The 9,133-nt window shown below is 39.8% G+C and overlaps 1 pseudogene; it reads right to left on the bottom strand.

Moving 5' to 3' along the window:
- Window positions 1-2,212: 2,212 nt before the first annotated feature.
- LOC135320237 (probable G-protein coupled receptor 160) lies at window positions 2,213-7,971 on the bottom strand (annotated as a pseudogene).
- Between the last annotated feature and the right edge of the window lie 1,162 nt (window positions 7,972-9,133).

Below are 9,133 nucleotides of genomic sequence, written 5' to 3' on the forward strand. Positions count from 1 at the left end.
TATCCTGTAGCTGTTCAGATTGGGTGCTTTCTGTTGTCCTGTCTTCTAGGTCACTTATTCATTCCTCTACATTATCTAGTCTGCTTTGCACAGCCTTTAGATCATTTCTCATTTCAGCCAATGAGTTTACCAATTCTACTTGGCTCTTCTTTATAGCTTCAGTTTGATTTTTGACATATTTTATATTTCTAAACACTATCTCTTCTAGTTCTTTCAGTACTTTGATCACTCCTTTTTTGAAATCTTGATCTAGTAGGCTATCGATGTCTATTTCATTGATCATTCTTCCAGGGGATTTCTCTTGTTCTTTTAATTGGAAATGGTTTGTCTGCTTCTTCATCTTGCTCATACCTCTCTGGCACTGTGGTTTATGGAGTATCAGTTATCTGTTGTGGTCCTTACGGAGTCTATTTATTTATCTATCTAACGCCTATGTAGGAATAACACTTAAAAAAACAGAGAGAGAGAGAGAAACAGAATTTTAAAAGAAGGGAGAAAAAATGGTTTGAAAACAGTGTATAATGAATAATATAAAAGCAAATTGAAGTAGAATAGGAAATCCGGTTGAGACGTCTTTTAAAAACCTTTAAAAAAGGAGAAAAGAGGGGAAAAGTGTATTTTAAGCCTGTGTATAATCAATAATAGGACATCAAAACCAAGAGAAATAAAAATGAAATGATGTGGATTTTTAAAAATAAATAATAAAAATATTTTTCCAAATTTAAAAGTGATTAAAACTGGGAGTATATATAATTGTTTAAGAAGTAAAAATTAAAAGGGTAATACAAAATAGAACAGGTAAAAGCAGATTTAAAAAAGAAAAAAGAGAAAAAAAAGGGGAGGGGTGTTCTCATGGAGTCTGTGTGCCCTTAATGCGAACTCTTTCTGTCTTCGTCCTGTTTTGGAAGCTCAGCTTGCTGTTTCCAGAGGCCCTCCGTTGGCGCCTTCATCTGTGCTGCTCCCAGTGCCTGTCGGCAAGCAGGTGGCGCCCCCTCCCAACACTGGGTCAGGTGCAGCTCTCCTTTGCTGTGGGCGGGCGGGTCACTGCCCCTCCTGATGCCGCAGTCAGATGTTGCAGACTGGCCGGGTAGGAGGGCGGGTCGCACCCTCTCCCAGCACTTCTGTCAGGTGCAGCGTTCCTGCCGGAAAGGCGGGAGGCTGCCCGCCCTGTCCCGGCGCTGGTCGCTCCGCTGCTCTGTGCCGCTGCGGGCTCGGGGAAAACCAAGAAACAGCCCTGTCCCTGCTCCGGGCCAAAACCCAGTTCCTTGTTTGTCTTGGCGGAGCAAGTTCTCTGAGGGATCAGGACGGAAGGAACCTATCTGCCTCAGGCTGTAGGCAAGTCTCCGTCTGGCCTTTGAGGCTGCTAAGTCCTCAGGTGCGGATGCAGGTTTCGCCCCCTCCCCCACCTGGGTGCTCAGTGCCAGAGGATACATATGGCAGCTGTGCCTGAGCCCCGCCTCTCTTCCCCCGAAAACTTTCTGCGGGTTTTCAGAGATGGGGGTATGCACCCTTCCCCCCAGGGCACATCAGCCGTGTTGTTTTATGGAGGGCCCAGACTGTTCTGCCCTGCACACCCACAGCCATGGCGCGCAGCCCCCTGCAGTCCCCCTGGGCTGCCTCAGTGCAGCCGCCCCCGTCTTCCGCCTGTCTCCGGCAGCCTGGCCCGGGCAGCCTGGCCCAGACCCCAGGTGCTGGGCCGCATCTCAGGCTGGGTGTCGCGGTAACCCTCTGTGCCCATTTAACTTAGTTCTGTCAGTCAAGGGCTGCTCTGTACAGATCCGAGCCTTGGAGGCTCCCCCTCAGTCCTATTGGCCTCTCGGTTGGAGAGGGGAGACCCAGCGAACGAGCACCAGTCCTCCTTTGCCGTGCCCTCCCCGCTGGACCCATCCGCACTGTTTTGCCTTTTCTGCTTTCTTTTTTCCTTTTCTCCTACCAGATTTTTGGCGTCTTTGTCTTTTGAAGAGGATGATGTTCTGTCGGGGTTCCGCAGGTGCTCTGGTTGGCTGAGTGGGTCTGTGGATGTGAGTCTTGGTGTATTTGTGGGAGAGGGTGAGCTACAAGCGTCCTTCTACTCCACCATCTTGGCCTCCTCCGGTAATGTCTTTTTCATTTTGGTTTCCACTAATCATTTTTAGTGTCTAGAAATGCAATTTATTTTTTAACCTTGATAAAAATGTTTATTTAAGGTCATATTTTAAAGTTGGCAGTGAACCTCAGAATTACAGAACAGTTTGCATCCAGCAGCTTTTTGGGTAACAGAAACATCAATATGGCCAAAATATTGACTCTTTTCACCATTGTGTTAATAACAAATTTACATTTGTAATATATAGTATTACTGAGCAGGTATAAACTCATTTTGTTCTGTTTTTCTTTAAAAATAACTATTTAATAAATAAGAGCATAGCCCCAAAGATACATTCTGAAGAGTTATAAAAATGAGTGGAGGGGAAGCTTCAGTTCCTTTTTTGTCCTGTGTCCTCAGTCATCATTCCTTCCTATTTGTAGAAGTATGACAAAGTATGATTCTTATTGTAGTTGTAAGTTTTGATTAATGACATGACGATATATTAACAAACTAATTTTTCCACTTTTATTGAAATACAAACAGCATATAATAAATTACTTTGGGTATAGGCCTTTCAGTTTGCTCAAGATTGTGAATCATAAATGGAATGAAGCAGCATTTCCATTTGATAAGTGGATCCACAGGTAATGTGATGTCTCTTAAATTAAGCCTGTGGCAATTAAACCAATAAACTTTAGCAATGAGAAATCTACTGAGAAAGTCCAACCAGGGAATGTTCATCTCAATACAGGCTGGAATATGTACTTTAAGTGAAAAGGATGATTACTTGAGTACAAATGGCAACCAAGTACCAAGAAAACAATAGTTTGGGCAGGAATACTTTTTTAGAGCTCACCGTATAACTAGCAGGATGAAAGGGGAAATATAGGGTAGTCTCACTGATATAGGAAGTTACCCTAATAGCCTGTACCAAGGTAATAACTTCTGACCAAGAGGTTATAAAAGCTATAGATAAAATCATCACCGTGGAAAATGACAGACAGTAACTCTTAATACTGAAGTAGAAAGGATGTTGAAAAGAATAAACATTCTGTGCCTTCAGGCTTTGGCAGACAGCTGGATCCTCTAAACTGTAAACAAGAACTGAAATATAAATTAAAATTACCATGAAGAAATAAAATGATTTTTGATGCTTAAATGGAAGCTTGTGGTTTTAGAGAGATTCAGGTAATAATTTGGACAACTTATCAGGAAAACTGGACAATAGGAAAAGCCAAAGCTAAAGGAAATAATTTGAGTAAATAGGCAGATGTGGTATTTAGTAAGCCTATTAACTAAAAGTACAAGACTCCATGATATAGGATATAATGGAAAAGTTTACAAGACATGAAAGATCGATGAATGCTAGTAAAATGTAAAACAAAAAAATCTATAAAATTCTGAGAGGTGTTTTGTCTTCCCATTTCTAGCATGAGGATATTTAATAATGTGTTCCAAAGTATAATCAAGAATAGCAAACAGCTGACATCTAGGGGCTGGTTGGTTTGATGGACCCGGCACTGAAAAGAGCAGTCCTCTGAAGAAAAACTAGTCATGTTTTTAAATTTCAAAAGGCCTCTTGTAATAATATGATAAAACACTGCTTTCATTTTCTTTTTCATCCTCTGCTTTCACCAGTGGGTCTTTCTGATGATGTTATGGTCTATTTCAGTTTCACTGCCTTGAATTATCTTACTCTGAGTCGTTTGCACAAGTGTGGAGGAAGGCAGGGCATTTCCTCCTAGCTAGGCTTTCCTCAGCAGGCCAGCCCCACCCGGCCACCTCCCAAATTCAGAGGGCTGACCCTGTCACCACATCTGGACACCACCTGAGACATGGCTGTTCTGGCTGGTGCTCAGTGGCCTGGGTGCTGGGGGCCTGACTAGGCCTGCTGTGCTGTGAGGTCACTGCCCCAGCACCACAACCCTGGGTTCCAGGTGACTGCCCCAGGGAGAGGCAGAAAACCCCTGGCAACCTCTTGGATCTGCCCCTTGCACTGAGGGGAGGAGAAAGGAAGGTGTGGCTGGGGGGACATAGAGCACGGCCACCTGGGACCACACTGTGATCCTGCCAAGGCTCTGAGGGTTCTGAGGGCTCCCCATCAGGAAGTGCTGGCCTAAGATTTAAAACACAGTTCACTTTTGACAGATGATTTTGCGGCCTCAGACCTGATTTAACTCAATTTTGGTTTTTGCTTTTTGCTTTGGGAGTTTGTGGATGGTTGGTGGTGTTTTTTTGTTTGTTTGTTTGTTTGTTTGTTTTTGGTAGCTTTCTTGGTATTTCCTATGGAGACAACGTCATCTGCAGAGAGGGGCACTTTTATTTCTTCCTTTCCCATCTATATGCTTTTCATTTCTTTTCCTTATCTTACTTATGTTAAGTGCTAGAACTTCCAGTCCCTTTTTGAATAAGAGTGGAGAGTTTGACTGTCCTTTCCTTGTCCCCAGTCTTAGTGGTAAACTTTCAGTCTCTCACTGTTTTAAGCCTGAAGTTAGCTGTAGGTTATTTGTAGACGTTCTTCATCATGTTTAGGTAATTCATCCCTATTCCTAACTTTTCTGAAAATTTGTATCATGACTTGGTGTTGGATTTTGTCCATAATCTTGTGTGATCCTAGATGTAATCATAGTAATGTTCTTTAGTGTTTGTGGACTACATTCATTTTTGAATGTTGAAACAACACTGCTTACCTGGAAAAACTCTCACTTGTTCATGATGTATAATTTGTTTTTATGCAGTATTGGATTTGGCTTGGTAATATTTTGTAACAATTTTTGTGCCTATGTTCACGAGGCATTTGATACGTAGTGGCTTTTTTTGGTGTTGTCTGTGTCTGCTTTTGGTATGAGGTTAACATTGGCCTCATCAAATGAGTTGGGAAGTTTTTCCTCCTCTTAATTTTTGAAAGAGGTTGTGTAGATTGGTGACTTCTTTAACTGATTCACATAATTTTCTATTTAAATCATCAGGGCCTGGAAATTTATTTTCAAATGTTTTTTATTACAAATTCAATTCCTTTAATAGTTTTAATACTATTCAGATGTCTATTTATTTAATCTTATTTCAGTTCTGATAATTTTTGGTTTTCAAGGAATTGGTCCCTTTCTTCTAAATTGTTGGGTTTATGAGCATATAGTTGTTTAGGGTATTCCCATATTATACTTATTAATAGCTGCAGACTCTAGAATGATATCCCCTGTTTAACTCTTGGTATTGGTGATTTGTGTCATCTCTCTTTGGTATTTTTGTCAGTCTTGCTAGACGGTTGTCTATTTCAGTAATAGTTTTGAAAGAATAACCTTTAATTTCTTTGATTTTTTTCTGTTGTTTTCCTATTTTCAATTTGATTTACATTCTGGTGTTTATTATTCCCTCTCTTGTGATTTCACTTCTTTTTTTCTCTCTTTTCTTTTCTAGTTTCTTAGGATAGAAGCTCAGTTTATTTACTTGAGAATTTTTTTTCTTTTGTATTGTAAGTATTTAGTGCCATAAATTTTCCTGTCAGCACTGCTTCTGTGGCTTCATTCTCATTCTGTTCCAGGTATATTTCATGTCCTTCATGATTTTTTTTTTTGACCCATGGATTATTTAGAAATATGTTGTATCATTTCAATGTGTTCAGAGATATTTCCTGTTGTCTTTCTGTTATTGATTTTCTGTTTTCTTCCATTATGGTCAAAGAACACACTGTGTATGATATCACATCTTTTCAACTTGTTGGGGATTGTTTTATGACCCAGGATAAAGGTGTATGTTAGTGAATGTTCCATGGGTGCTTGAAGAAAAATATCCTGCTGCTGTTGACTGGAATGGTCTATATACATTAATTAGATCCTATTTTGGTTGACTGTTTTTTCAGATCTTCAGCATTCCTACTGATATTCTTATTTAGTTGTTCTATCAGTTGCTAAGAGTGTTTTACTGAATCCCCTAGCTATAACTGTGGATTTCTCTAATTCTCTTTTGATGACTCTTCTTTCTTTTCTGCTCTTGGGGAAGCTGTCAGGGAGATGGCAGGTCTTGATTGTACCAGGACTGAGGGTCAATTTGCTAGGTCTAATTACTTCATACCTACTTAGCTTCAATAGTACAAAATACAGCTCCTATACAGTTATTTCCTTCTCCTTTATATTGTTATAGTCACACATTACAGCTTTATGCATCATGTGCCCATTGTATAGATTGTCTTATAAATCATACAGAAATAAACAAAATAAAATAATTTTGGCTATTATATTTTTCAATGAATATTACTTCAGTGGTGTTCTTTATTTCTTAGGATGGCTTCATGTCCCCATCTAGATTTTTTTCTTTTAACTTGTACAACTCCCTTGATCCCTTTTGCAGGGCAGTTATGCTAGCAATGAACTTCCTTGCTTTTGTTTATCTGGAAATGTTTTTGAAGGATAGATTTTCTACATACAGAAATCTTGTATGACTGTTTTGTTGTTGTTGTTGTTGTTATTGTTCCTTCAGCACTTTAAATCTATCATTCCACAGCCTTCTGGCTTACCTGTCTTGTGATGAAATAAGCTGATAATAATTTTGAGGATTATATGTGATGAATCATGTGTCTCTCACTGCTTTCAAAACTCGCTCTTTCAACAGTTGGATTACAAAATTTTTGAGTTTATCTACTTTGAGTTTTCTGTCTTCCTGGAAGTGTATACTCATGTCTTTCATGAAATTTGGGGACATTTTTGGCCATTGTTTCTTCAAATATTCTTTCTGCCACTTTCTCTATTCTCCTGGGATTTCTATAATGCATTCATTGATACTAATGATGGTACCCCCATAGCTCTCTTTGTCTCTTTTCATTTTGCTTCATTGTTTTCTCCTTCTGGTAGTCAGAATGGATGATCTCAAGTGCCTGACCTTCAAATTCACTGATTATCTTGCTATTTCAAATCTGCTATTGAAACTCTCTACTGAATTTCTAAAAACTATTTTCACCTATTTTAAATTTTTTTAATTTGGCCACTAGAACATTTGAAATTATCTGTGTATCTTGTGTGATATATACATCTGTGTGTGTTTGTGTTGTATGTGGTGTGTTTATTTTTAAGAGCAATTTTAGATTCATGGCAAATTAAGAGGAAGGTACAGAAATTTCCCTATTATTCCCTGCCTTTACATAGGCTTCTCCTGCTATCACTATCCCTCACTAGAGTGGTACATTTTATAATTGATGAATCTACATTGACATAACATAAGTACTAAAAGCCCATAGTTTATATGAGGGTTCATTCTTGGCACTGTACATTCCATAGGTTTGGACAAATGTCTACATGACATGCATCCATAATTATAGAACCACATACAGCATTTTCACCACCCTAAAAGTCCTCTGTGCTACACCTATTCATGACTCCCCATCCCAAACCCGGGCAACCACTGATTTTTTTATTATCTCCATAGACTTGCCTTTTCCAAAAGTCATATAGCTGGGAACTTACAGTATGTAGCTTTTTCAGATTGGTTTCATTCACTTAGTAATATGCACTTAAGCTACCTCTGTTTTTTCATGGCCTGGCAGCTCATTTCTTTTAAGCACTGAATAATATTCCATTGTCTGGATGTATCACAGTTTATGTATCCATTATACCTACTGAAGGACATCTTGGTTGCCTCCAAGTTTTGGAAATCATGAATAAAGCTGCTATAAACATATGTGTGCAGGTTTCTGTGTGGACATAATTTTTAAAATTCTGTGGGTAAATATCAAGAAGTGCAATTGCTGGATTATATGTTAGAGTGTGTTCAGTTTTCTAAGAGATTGCCAAATTGTTTAACTTGGCCATATTACTTGCACTCCCACCAGCAATGAAGGGAGTATAACCTTTAAAAATTGTGAATCATCATATTGTATACCTGTAACATATAATATTGTACATCAACTATCCTTCAATTAAAAAAATTAGGAAAGAAAGAATAGATAAGATTCAAATAAACAAAATTATAACTGAAAGAGGAGACATTACAACTGATACTACCAAAACACAAAAGATCATAAGCTATTACAATGAAAAAATATTCACCAATAAATTAGATAACCTAGAAGAAATGGATATATTCCTTAAAACATACAATCTATGAAGATGGAATCATAAAGAAATATAAAATTTGAACAGGCCATAATGAGTAAGGAGAATTAATTAGTAATCAAAAATCTCTGAAGGAAGTTTGCCAAGATGGCGGACTAGAAGGACAATCAGCTCATCCTCTCCCAGGAATACACCAAAAACTACATCTACATATATAACAATTCACACAGAATACCTACTGAACTTTGGCAGAATACCTCTTACTTCAAAAATACAACAAGAATCTTCACCAAAAAAGATAGAAAAAAAGAAAAAAGAAAAAGGAAATCAGTTCGGGGCCTGTCCCCTGAGGAAGGAGCAGCAAAGGAGGAATACCACCTGGGATGCCACCTCTTCAGAGAGGAGGTCAGCAGGGATAGAAAGGGAGCTTCAGAGGCTAGGAGGAGAAAACAGCAGTCACTTTGCAGACAGAACTGAGAGAAACCAGCACAGAGGGCACTCGTGACCCCTAGCCCAAGACACAGGCCAGGGTGGGTGGGCCAGAACTGGCTGCTGGAGCTTCAGCTTCCACAGATGAGCCCAAGGAGAGGACTGGAGCAGACTACACAGATGCAGCCTCAGGTGGCTGGAGTGTGGTGTAGGCTGAGGCTGGAAAAGAGCGCAAACCAGAATGGGTCCCTCCATAGAGAGCACCACTGCTAGGGTGCATGGGAGGAGGAATGTAACATAACCCAGCCATAGCAGCCATCACTAGCCCAGAAGGCATTGCTCGGGACAATTGTTGGCATGCATTCTCACGAGAAGAGAGGCAGGGTTCAGACAAAGCCATCTTCTTAGCTTGCTCTGGATGGGGCATAATCACTGGTACGTGGCTCTTGAGCAGAGGTGGGGCTGAAACCTGAATCCATACCCAGGGGTCCTGCAACTTCACAGGAAAACCTGAAATTTGATTCTAGCCATAGGCAGCAGTGGTAGATTTGCTCTGCTCGTGCCTTTGTGGACTCTCACCTTTGAGACAAAC

This window comes from Camelus dromedarius, chromosome X (genome assembly GCF_036321535.1).
Source record: "Camelus dromedarius isolate mCamDro1 chromosome X, mCamDro1.pat, whole genome shotgun sequence".
Taxonomy (NCBI): domain Eukaryota; kingdom Metazoa; phylum Chordata; class Mammalia; order Artiodactyla; family Camelidae; genus Camelus; species Camelus dromedarius.